The sequence below is a fragment of the Pelophylax lessonae genome (genome assembly GCF_965119305.1).
Source record: "Pelophylax lessonae genome assembly, chromosome: 8".
Lineage (NCBI taxonomy): Eukaryota > Metazoa > Chordata > Amphibia > Anura > Ranidae > Pelophylax > Pelophylax lessonae.
In genome coordinates this window covers 182,419,183-182,432,623 of record NC_138775.1, presented here as the reverse complement: position 1 = coordinate 182,432,623, position 13,441 = coordinate 182,419,183, and the positions used below count along the sequence as shown (strand labels likewise).

The following is a 13,441-nucleotide window of genomic DNA, read 5'->3' as shown; positions in this document are numbered from 1 at the left end:
TTAACTAATTTCTAAAAGTGTATGTAACTAGGAAATGACATTCGTTCCAAAATCAAATATTAAAAGCAAACCAAATTTTGAAGTGCTTTTGAACAACATTTGTCTGGTCATAGAATGCACAACAAATTTTTGTATGAATGTTTAATAGAAAATCTCCTAGTGTATTTGGAAGAAAAAAAAGAAAATCTCCTAGTGTATAGCCAGCTTAGGTGGAAACACACATTTGTTTAAGCACTTGCCAACCAGGCCAATTCTGACACTTCTCTCCTACTAGTAAAAATCAACCTTTTTTTGCTAGAAAATTGTTCAGAACCCCTAAATATTATATATACACTGCTCAAAAAAAATGAAAGGCACAGTTTGTAATCAGAGTATAGCATGAAGTCAATTAAATTCTTGGGATATTTATTTGTTCATTTAAGTAGCGGAGGGGTTTGGTAATCAGATTCAACTGCTTTGGTGGTAATGAAAATAACAACAGGGCAACAATGAGATGACCTCCAAAACAGGATGGTTTTTACAGGTGGAGGCGACTGACGTTTTTTTTCCCAACTCATCTTTTCTGATTTTTCACTAGTTTTGCATTTGGCTAGGGTCAGTGCCACTACTAGTAGCATAAAGAAATACCTGGACCATAGAGGTTGCACAGGCAGTGCAACTCCTCCAGGATGATACATCAATACTTGCCATTGCCAGAAGGTTTGCTATGTCTCCCGCCACTGTCTTAAGAGCATGGAGGAGTTTCCATGAGACAGGCAGTTACACTAGGATAGCTGGAAAGGGCCGTAGAAGGTCCTTAAGCCATCAACAGGACTGGTATCTGCACCCTTGTGCAAGGAGGTACAGGATGAGCATTGCCAGAGCCCTATAATATGACTCCAGCAGGCCACTGGTGTGAATGTCTCTGACCATTCAGAAACAGACTTTATGAGGGTGGCCTGAGGGCCCAACATCCTCTAGTGGGCCCTGTGCTCACTGCCCCGCACCATGGAACTCGATTGGCATTTGCCATTGAACACCAGAATTGGCATGTCTACCACTGGCACCCTATGCTTTTCACAGATGAGAGCAGGTTCACCCTGAGCACATGTGAAAGACTTGAAAGGGTCTGGAGAAGCCATGGAGAACGTTATGCTGCCTGTAACATCGTTCAGCATGACTGGTTTGGTGGTGGGTCAGTGATGGTCTGGGGAGGTATATCCTTGGAGGAACACACAGACCTCTACATACTAGACAATGGCATCCTGACTGCCATTAGGTTTCAGGAAGAAATCCTTGGACCCATTGTCAGACCCTACACCGGTGCAGTGGGTCTTGGGTTCCTCCTGGTGCACAACAATGCCCGGCCTCATGTGGTGAGAGTATGCAGCCAGTTCCTTGAGGATGATGGAATTGATACCATTGAATGGCCCCCATGCTCGTCTGACCTAAAGCCAATAGAACACACCTCTGGGACATTATGCTTCAGGCCATCCAATGCCGCCAAGTTGCACCTCAGTCTGTTCAGGAGCTCAGAAATCCCCTGGTCCAGATCTGGGAGGAAATACCCTAGGACACCACCTGTCATTTAATTACGAGCATGCCCCGATGTTGTCAGGCATGCATACAACCATGTGGGGGCCATGCAAACTACTATGTTTGAGTTCCTGCAATGAAATTTCAGCAAAATGGACTAGCCTGCTGCATCATTTTTTTACTTTGATTTTCGGGGTGTCTTTGAATTCAGCCCTCTGTAGGTTGATAATGTAAATTTCCATCAAACAATGTGGCATCCTTTCATTCCTAACACATTACCCAGTCCATATCAGTATAGATATCCAGCATGATATTTTTCCCCATTGAGATCTGATGTGTTTTCAAAGTATTCCTTTATTTTTTTTTTTAACAGTGTATTTTTTTAGCAGAGCATTTCTCTACCACAAATGATAGTTACTGCGGGGAGCATGGCTACTTTTAAAAGACTCTTGGACGTACATCTCAAGGATAAAAACATTCGGGGGTATGGGAAATGAATACGTCCACACACACCTACACAGGTTGAACTGGATGGACTATTGTCTTTTTTCAACCTTAACTACTATGTTGCTATCACAAGGAATGAACAACATTCCTTGTGACAGCATGGGCTGTGATAGGTCCTCTTTATGGAGAGATCTGGAGTCCAATATATTATATATATATATATATATATATATATATATATATATATATATATATATATATATATATATATATATATATATATATACAGTGGGTACGGAAAGTATTCAGACCCCCTTAAGTTTTTCACTCTTTGTTATATTGCAGCCATTTGCTAAAATCATTTAAGTTCATTCTTCTTCCTCATGAATGTACACATAGCACCCCATACTGACAGAAAAACACAGAATTGTTGACATTGTTGCAGATTTATTAAAAAAGAAAAACTGAAATATCACATGGTCCTAAGTATTCAGACCCTTTGCTGTGACACTCATATATTTAACTCAGGTGCTTTCCATTTCTTCTGATCATCCTTGAGATGGTTCTACACCTTCATTTGAGTCCAGCTGTGTTTGATTATACTGATTGGACTTGATTAGGAAAGCCACACACCTGTCTATATAAGACCTTCCAGATCACAATGCATGTCAGAGCAAATGAGAATCATGAGGTCAAAGGAACTGCCTGAAGAGCTCAGAGACAGAATTGTGGCAAGGCACAGATCTGGCCAAGGTTACAAAGATTTCTGCTGCACTTAAGGTTCCTAAGAGCACAGTGGCCTCCATAATCCTCAAATGGAAGACGTTTGGGATGACCAGAACCCTTCCTAGAGCTGGCCGTCCGGCCAAACTGAGCTATCGGGGGAGAAGAGCCTTGGTGAGAGAGGTAAAGAAGAACCCAAAGATCACTGTGGCTGAGCTCCAGAGATGCAGTCAGGAGATGGGAGAAAGTTGTAGAAAGTCAACCATCACTGCAGCCCTCCACCAGTTGGGGCTTTATGGCAGAGTGGCCCGACGGAAGCCTCTCCTCAGTGTAAGACACATGAAAGCCCGCATGGAGTTTGCTAAAAAAACACCTGAAGGACTCCAAGATGGTGAGAAATAAGATTCTCTGGTCTGATGAGACCAAAATAGAACTTTTTGGCCTTAATTCTAAGCGGTATGTGTGGAGAAAACCAGGCACTGCTCATCACCTGTCCAATACAGTCCCAACAGTGAAGCATGGTGGTGGCAGCATCATGCTGTAGGGGTGTTTTTCAGCTGCAGGGACAGGACGACTGGTTGCAATCGAGGGAAAGATGAATGCGGCCAAGTACAGGGATATCCTGGACAAAAACCTTCTCCAGAGTGCTCTGGACCTCAGACTGGGCCAAAGGTTTACCTTCCAACAAGACAATGACCCTAAGCACACAGCTAAAATAACGAAGGAGTGGCTTCACAACAACTCTGTGACTGTTCTTGAATGGCCCAGCCAGAGCCCTGACTTAAACCCAATTGAGCATCTCTGGAGAGACCTAAAAATGGCTGTCCACCAACGTTTACCATCCAACCTGACAGAACTGGAGAGGATCTGCAAGGAGGAATGGCAGAGGATCCCCAAATCCAGGTGTGAAAGACTTGTTGCATCTTTCCCAAAAAGACTCCTGGCTGTATTAGATCAAAAGGGGGCTTCTACTAAATACTGAGCAAAGGGTCTGAATACTTAGGACCATGTGATATTTCAGTTTTTCTTTTTTAATAAATCTGCAACAATGTCAACAATTCTGTGTTTTTCTGTCAGTATGGGGTGCTATGTGTACATTCATGAGGAAGAAGAATGAACTTAAATGATTTTAGCAAATGGCTGCAATATAACAAAGAGTGAAAAATTTAAGGGGGTCTGAATACTTTCCGTACCCACTGTATATATATATATATATATATATATATATATATATATATATATATATATATATATATATATATATATAGAACCCAAATCTCCTTTTGCCTCCAATGCAGCTGATCAGACACAGATCAATCTGATGGGCTGCTTTCCTGGCCATAGCTTTCCGTAACGGGCAGGTAAACAGAGGCGGAACCGGAAGTGACAGCATACTAATTGATTCAAATTTCCGGGTTCACAGAGAGGGGGGGAACAATGTCAGTTCCTCTTCCTCTCTGTGCAGCCGTCGCCGCCGGTCGCACCCCCTTCCGCCACCTGCAGAAGTGATCGAGTGGGTGTTCAGACACTCTAATCACTTCCGCAGTACAAGGAATGATCAGCTGAAAATTTTCCTACTGGGATGATAACTGCAGGTGCAGGCATCATCACTAAATAACCATTGCAACCGAGGACATTAATGGACGTCCTATGGTCGGCAAGTGGTTAGGAGTACGTTTAGCCTAAGGGTGGGTTCACACATAAATGACACAGGAATACAGTCCATGTTCCTGTGTAATGTGGTGCGATTTTCAACCTATTCATTTGAGTGTTCAGATTGCACCAAAAGTAGTGCATGCACTACTTTTAAAAACCCGCTGCCACTGGATGGCATGGTAGTGCAGTACCATGCTATCTGGTGCAGGCAAATACATGGCATTTGCAATCTGCATTTGGGGTGCCATTAAGAATACATTAACACCTGCAGCAGATCACACACTCAGTGTGTTTTGAACGCGTTTAAGGAAACACGCACAGAAAGTGGGTTTTAGGCACCACGTTCTAGTGTGAACAAGCCCCGAAAGGTAACTATTATAGATATAGTAATGTTCAATTATTAACCACTTGGCACAGACTCCCACTGGCCCTTTAACCACAACAATTTTTCCATTGTTTGCACACATGTAAAAATCAGCACTTTTGGCTATAAAATTACTTAAAATCCCCAGAACACTATATATTTGCTGAAAGCAGAGGACTTGTAGAATTAAAAGATAGTTGCAATTTTTTTATGTCACATGATACACTATAGTACCAAAAGTATTGGGACACCTGCCTTTACACACACACATTAACTTTAATGGCATCCTAGTCTTAAGCCCCGTACACACGCACAGATCGTCGTCATACAAACGTCGGCGGACGAAAGATCTGCCGATTGTACGCGTGTTAGTATGGTGCCTCCGACAGCTGTCTGCACACAATCCGCGGACAAGAGTCTTTCTTGCAAACATGAAAATTTTTGTCTGCAGACACCAGAACGGACGATTGTTCGCCTGTCAGTACAGAAATCAGCCGACAGACCGCAGATTTGCAAGACTGGGCATGCTCAGAAAATAAAAAACACAGGGAAAGTTAACCATTACATGACATCACTTCTGCAGTCAGCTGAAGTCTGCGGACAAAATTCTTGTGCTGTCCTTGTGCTGTCTTTGCACTTTTCAACAGACACCGACATCCCGGGGAGAAAAGACGAACATTTGTATGATGACGATCTGTGTGTGTGTACGGGGCTTTAGTCCTTATGGTTCAATATTGAGTTGGCCCACCCTTTGCAGCTATAACAGCTTCAACTCTTTTAGGAAGGCTGTCCACAAGGTTTAGGACTGTGTTTATGGGAATATTCGACCATTCTTCCAGAAACGCATTTGTGCGGTCAAGCACTAGTATGGACAAGAAGGCCTGGCTCGCATTCTCAGCTCTAATTCATTAACTCTTAAGGCGTCAGCATACCAAGACATTTTGGACAATATCATGTTCCCAACTTTGTGGGAACAGTTTGTGGATGGTCCCTTTTTGTTCCAACATGACTGCGCACCAGTGCACAACCACTTTCACTTCCTGATGACACGCGCATGTGCAAAATGCATTGAAGCGTAGGCGTGACACGCAGTGACTGGAGCCATTCCTTACATCACTTCCCCTGAGTGGAATGCATGCTGGATCCTATTGTCAGTGGATGGGATAGGAGTTATTGGCCAGGGGAAGCTGCACATGCCTAATGCCTGTTTTTCCTTTAAACATGTGAGTGGATACAACTGCGATTTTAATGTGTTGCTTTTATTAAACAATATTACACTCTATACGTCCCTCTTGTGGTCCATTTTGGAGCCTTTTTACAGTGCCAAAATTGGGGAAGAGGAGTTTGGATATCTAGTGGAGGAATTGCCTATTATCCTTAAGAAGGTTAAATAAATATATACATGCTTGATGGTCACGTGGTGGCCGAATAGTTCTGGTTAGTGCATATTGATTTTTTTGCACTTTGTGTGAAGCATCTTTATGAAGATTGGAGCACTTTTCACTGTATATTCATTATTTAGGAACATGGTGATTGGACACTTATTTTTGGAGATTTATTTTTTCTGGACTGATTTATTATACGGATTTACATATGATATTTTGTATTAATTGATGTACAATTTATTGTTAATTTTTACTATATTGCATTTAATTTATAGGTAGCACCCTTCTTTTCACTTTTTGATATATAGTGTAATAATAGTTTTTGTCACTGTTAAAGGAGTAGCAACCTAGTCACTAATAATTATTGGGCTAGACACCATAGTGTTGGCACCCCTATTAGATTACATTCGAGCTTTGATTGACAGCTTTGGGAGCCACTAGATTTTGATGCCCCAGCCAAACCAGTGAGACACGGAAGTGAGGGGAGAAAAGAACTACAGGCATGCACAGCACTGGATAAAATAAGGGCTCAGGTAAGTATAAGGGGGAAAGGGGGGGGGGGGGTTGAGGGGACAAAAATCGATGGAGTGCATTAAGGTAAAAAATGTTTAATAGAAAACATATAAATACTCACGCTATGTGTAAAACTGTATGGTTCTAAAATGTATGCAGCTGCTGTCCACCCAGTGCTAAACACATCTCACTGACCCACCACCAAACCGGACATGCTGAACGATGTTACAGGCAGCATAAGGTTCTCCACGGCTTCTCCAGAACCTGCTCTCATCTGTGAAAAACACAGGGCGCCAGTGGCGGACCTACCAATTCTGGTGTTCAATGGCAAATGCTAATTGAGCTCTACGGTGCTGGGCAATGAGTACAGGGCCCACTAGAGGACGTAAGGCCCTCAGGCCACCCTCCTGAAGTCTGTTTCTGATTGTTTGGTCAGAGACATTGACACCAGTGGCCTGCTGGAGGTCATTTTGTAGGGCTCTGGCAATGCTCATCCTGTTCCTCCTTGCACAAAGGAGCAGATTCCAGTCCTGCTGATGGGTTAAGGACCCTCTACGGCCCTTTCCAGCTCTCTTAGAGTAACTGCCTGCCTCATGGAATCTACTCCCTGCTCTTAAGACACAGCAAACCTTCTGGCAATGACACATATTGATGTGCCATCCTGGAGGAGTTGGACTGCCTGGTATCGCTTCATGCTACCAGTAGTGACACTGACCCTAGCCAAATGCAAAACTAGTAAAAACAGTCAGAAAACATAAGTAGGGAAAAAAAGGTCAGTGGCCTCCAACTGTTGGCCTCCACCTGTAAAACCATTCTCGTTTTGAAGGTATAATTTTTTTGAGCAGTGCATATATAATACTTGGGGGTTTTAAACAATTTTCTAGCAGAAAAAAAAAAGGTTGATTTTTACATGTAGGAGAGAAGTGTCAAAATTGGCCTGGTTGGCATGTGGTTAAACAAATGTGTGTTTCCACCCAAAGCTGACTATACACTAGTCGATTTTGGATTAAACATTCGTACAAAAATTCTTGTGCATTAATTTATTTGTTGTCACCCAGACTTTATATAATATAGTTGAAATCGGATCCCATTATCTATTATTTTTTATAATTCTAGCATTAGCTTTAGGTTACCCTCTTTTCCTTTTAGAATAAAAAATATTACAAAAAAAAAAAAAGTTTTACTTCTCAGATAGGTATCTTATCTATATCCTATATCAGTCATCGTTAACTTGTGATCTGCCTGACTTTTTCTGCTCATCAGGTATTCTTATTGTTAGTGTATTTTATGTGTTGCCCAAGACAATTCCTCTTCTAATGTAGCCCAGGAAAGTCAAAAGGTTGGACACCCCTATCATAATATGATAGTAAATTACGTTTTTCATTATCGCATGAGATATTTGGATCAAATGAGTCAAGTGGTCCAAATATCGAATGCAATATTGTTCAGTTAACTGATCTCTAAGTGCCATCTAGTGCCATATGTGATATTTTCCATTTTAAATCAATGAAAAAACATTTGTCCAGCATGGGAAATGGCCTAATAACAATATTTTTCCCATTTGCTTTGAAAGAAAGTACATGCACTTTCAAATATCTAATTGATATGCAAATTTTGTTTTAGGCATACACCTCTAGGTGTCTGTACCATCCTCCATTTAACCACTTTCCCACCGCTCACATTGTTGCTACTGCAGCAATGTGGCTCGTTATCGTCCAGCGACGTAGACTTACGTCGCTGGACTCCTCCCCCTGTAGGCGGCGCGCTCCCGCTGTTTTCAGTCACAGCGGGAGTTGGGCCAGGGGAGGAGCGGCGGCGATCGCAGCCGCTCTTCCCCGATCGTCGGGGAATCGAGTGAGGAGATCAGCCCGCTTGTGTAAACAGAGCGGGCGGATCTCCTAAGTGACAGGCAGGGACAGATCGCAGTGTTCAGCATAGCTGAACATCCGATCTGTCCTGGTGTCACCCAGTCACCTCCCCCCCCACACGTTAGTAAGCACCAGGCATACATTAACCCCTCACTCTCCAATAAATTTAACCCCTTCCCTGCCAGTGTCATTTTTACAGTAACAGTGCATATATATAGCACTGATTACTGCAGTAATGTCACTGGTACCCCCAAAAGTGTCCAAAATGTCAGTCAAGGGTCCGATCTGTCCGCCGCAATGCCGCAGTCCCGCAAAAGAAAATCGCAGATCGCCGCCATTACGCGTTAAAAAAAAAACACCAAAAATGACATACATCTTTCCCTTAGTTAGTAAACGCAATAACTTTTGTGCAAACCAATCAAAATACGCTTATCATGATTTTTTTTTTACCAAACATAGGTAGCAGAAAACAAATTGGCCAAAAATTTAAAAAAAATTAGATTTTTACATTTTTTTTTGGGGGGAATTTCATATAAAAAAATTGTAAAAATATTGTTATTTTTTCAAAATAAACGCTCTTTTTTGTTTACAGCGCAAAAAGTAAAAATCGCACTGGTGATCAAATACCACCAAAAGAAAGCTCTGTTTGTGGGAAAAAAGGACGTACATTTTGTTTGGGTACGGCATCGCACGACCGCGCAATTGTCAGTTAAATTCGCACAGCGCCGAATCGCAAAAAGTTGCCTGGACGTAAGACAGCAAAATCCTCCGGTGGTAAAGTGGTTAATACATCAACTTGAGCTGGGTCTATATAGGCCAATTTGTGCATGTGAGGATAAGTTGTCAAAGATTATCTGAATATAAAAAGAAAAGAACGTGTGCATTAACTTGGAGCCTTAAAAAAAATTCACCATAAATTAACACTACTATGACAGTATACATGTAATTTGCCCCTGGGGTCTGTGCAGTCATCTGCAAAAAGCCATGAGCCAATCACATGGGCAGAAAATACATTTTCTTAGGGCTGTCTGCACACTTGTGTATGGAAGGCATAGAACCTTTCTTCATGAACCAAAAATAGAAAATTCCAAGCTACCAGACAAATTGTTGCAAGGAATTGAGAAGACCACATCTCTATGGCAGACCTGATCAGGGCAGTGATGACAACACACATGAATCTTTGTAAATGGATGGAAGCTTGAGTTATGAGGACTTCACAAACCATGAGTTTATTCCACAGAAAACATTGTGGTTTTTTTAAGATGTGTTATATGGCCATTTTATATACAAACTGTACTCAGTGGGAACATTCCACATTCTGTCTTTAATGTCACATTTTAGGGATTTAATACTGGTCTAGCAAAGGTCAAACCAACTGCATGGGAAAAATGCTTATTATTAATTTTTAATAAGTTCTCATTTGTACATTTTTAGGGAAATGCAAATCTTCCAGACCACATCTAACATATTTTCGCAATGCTATTTTCACATGCTTTTAAAAGCTTGGAGTAAATATCTTAGGATTATGGTTCATAAATAGTGGTTCAATACCAGTTGGATACTACTATAAAAATATTTATTTCCGCTCTCTTCACCTTCTCTCTAACCTTCCTTCTTGCATAATGCCCTCTCTTCTCAAGCTCTCATTTTTCTATCCCTCTTCTCCACCCCATAGCCCATACATATAAATCCTGCTCCCACCTCACCTCCCTCACCCTCCTACTAATCCTAACTTCTGGGGATATCGCACCAAACCCTGGCCACCCACAATCTAGATAACTCTCCTAGAAGATTGTGTAATCTCAACTATTCTCCTTTGCTGAATTTATGCACTGATTTGTATTATATTATTCTTGGATGATATTGTTTTGTCCCTAATAGCACCTTAAAGTGATAGCGCACCTTTTTTTAGTAACATGGTTTATTATCTAGTATTCAGATATTTTAGTATGCTGCTGTTCCGTTACATTTTTGTGCACTGAGCCCAGGTGTTTTTTTTTTCTTTTTATTAATTTGAGAAACATAACATCCAATTTTCAGGATTATTATTTCTTCTGATGGGATTGCTATGGATTCAAAGAAAGTGTACGCTATACTTAAATGGCCCACTTCCAGGGAATGCAGTTCAGTGATTTGTGGGCTTTACCAATTTTTACATAAAACACAACAAAAACCTTTTTGGTGTAATTTCTCCCATCACACAGCTAAGCAAAATAGCACATGTCTTTTGTATGGAAGTTGTAGGCTTAAGTGGCCATTTTAAAACATCCCAATCCTGCATCACTCTATGTCTTGGAGGTAGATGCACTCGAGAATACTGTGAGGCCATATTATCACAATGAAAGGAAGCTACGATGTGGGTGACAGGTAGCTACTGGCTATTAAATCATCCGTTGAGGAGTGGCATTGGCCTGTTGGAGGGAGTTTCACATCCTATTCTTCTTTTTATGGACCACAAGCACCTACAGTGATTAAGGACAGGTAGATGTTTAGGATTTTTTAAAAGGCCAGATGGGCACTTTTCTTTTCTCAATTCAATTTCCATATCGCATACCGTCCTAAATCGACAAATGGCAAACCAGACGCCCTCTCACATGTATTTCAGAATACAGTTGTGTGCCTTCTGAACCTGATACTATTATACCTGCTAAGATTTTTTAGCAGCTCCAGGCTGACATCGTTTCACAAGTGAAGGAGGCTGTCACGGATCATCCTCCTCCTCAGGAACAACATCTTGAACTGAAGGAGGGTCTTTACTTTCAGAGTAGATGGATCTTTGTCCCTAAACAATTCTGGACTACAGTTCTTCATACCTGTCATAACCACCCTCTGCCAGGTCACTTCAGTGCTTGAAAAAACTTTGAATTTCATTTTTTGTTCATCCTGGTGGCCAGACTTGGTGTAGGACTGCAGAAATTATGTTAAATCATGTAGTGTGTGCCTATGCAATAAATCAGACAAAGCTCAAATTAACTCAAACTGGTTTCTTGAACATTACAATGAGTTCACTGTACTCCACTGTTACCATATCTCAATCCAATACAGCACCTTTGGGATGTGGAGGAACAATAGATTCGCATCATGGATGTGCAGCTGACAAATCTGCAGCAACTGTATGATGCTATCATGTCAATATGGACCAAACTCTGAGGAATGTTTCCAACATCTTGTTGAATCTATGCCATGAACAATTTAGGCAGTTCTAAAGGAAAAATGGGGGGGTCCAACCCGGTACTAGCAAGGTGTACCTAATAAAAGTGGCCAGTGAGTATATATGATTTAAGAGCAGGTGTACCAAGAAGGGGTCAACAGACAATTACAATTCATACGTGGTTTCTGTTGTTCAGGTGCTAATGTACAGATTATTTTATATAGATTTTTTGCAAAGTGACTAACTTGTTAAGTTCTTTACCCGTTACATATGTAAAGTCCTTGAAATCTGGCACTATGGAGGCTATTATCTTCTAATCAAATTACAGTTTATCCTCTTGACACTAGTCAATATTTGCCAGTGACATCAATAAAACATATGGCAGATGGTGAGAAAATCCCTCTTGAGCTCTTAATGCACTCATATAAATATTTACCCATTGAAAAATTTTGCAAATTATATTATATTCTGTCTCTAAAACACGTAGCTGGCTGTCCCAGTTGTTCCAATTGGCAGAATGCTCAGAGTATGGCGATTAACAGGAATACAGACCCTGCTTTGAGGATGCTGAAACACGTTCCTAGTATAGAAACCAGACCACAGAATCTCCTGTTACAGAGAGGCTGAAGGAAATTTAATACACTTCAGATATTTATAGAGCTTACTAATCAATGCATGGCACAGATCTCTCATCCTTTCAATAATAACTACTCTCTGCAATCTAAATATATTACAATTATTATATAAATTAGGTAAGAGAACAAGTGTAGTATAGAAGCCCATATGTTACAATAGCCCAACTGTTCTCCTAGATGGGAAAAAACTATGGGAACTTGTGTAACTATGCAGCCCCTTCTGATAATCTCTATAAGCATCAAAGGGCTAGAGCTATGAACTTTCTGTGTGAGTCACATAGAAATAAAGGACTGGAAAATACAGAAATGATAATAGTTCTAATCTTGTTCAGTACATATAATAAACACTTCAAAATTTGTGAGAAATGTACGGATTTTGTTTAATAAGAAAGCCGTTATTGTGGTGACACCTCGTCATTGCGGAGTGGTCTATCTGCTCCCTCTTGCTGACTGGCCGTGGTAACAGTAATACAGAGGTACTTGTATAGAGAAGTAAAATATCTGGTGAAAGGAGGGGAGATCCTGGGAAGGACCTCTTGATAATGTTGAGGAAAGCCAAGCCATTGGAGGCTTGCAACACAGAAGGAGCTTATAGTATAAGTTCTTCATTTAGGATCCAGTTTCAGGTACTCTCCCTGCAAACCCTGTTGCCAACCCCACTGATAATCATTATGCATCCTGTCTTAGAAAGTCTGAATCTGTGCTAGGAGAAATATGTAAGATGCTATTGGGGACCTCATTCTGAAAATGCTAGTCGCTGTGTATTCATGCTAATCCACACTGCATGAAAAAAGAGAAATGCATACAGTCTGTAGCAACCAAGCTGAGGTTTTTAGTGATAAAAATACAATATTTTAACCAGTCCAGTCCATGTTCTGATGACTGAGGATTGTCTGCTGTAACCATACATGCATACATACATGCAAGTTCTCAGTATTCTTGAGTATTGTAGGACAATTTGTAGTCACAATATTTCCACAACTAATAAATACTAATTACTAAGGATATTTGGCAATCACGTCCCCATCATGAATTTCCATTTTGCCCTGCCCCTAACCCAACCTCCAATAAAGTAAATATATCATGGCTTCTTTCAACAAATTCCAGAAAGTTCTGCTATATTTTCTCTTATATGAATAGGTCCATAGGTCTATATAAACATATTCGTGGACATAGGTTTAGCG

The 13,441-nt window shown here is 40.9% G+C and overlaps 1 protein-coding gene across 1 annotated transcript in view; it reads right to left on the bottom strand.

The window, feature by feature from the left end:
- SLC44A3 (solute carrier family 44 member 3) overlaps positions 1–13,441 on the bottom strand; it is a 190,502-nt gene that overhangs the window by 17,152 nt on the left and 159,909 nt on the right. The gene's annotated exons all lie outside the window — the stretch shown is intronic.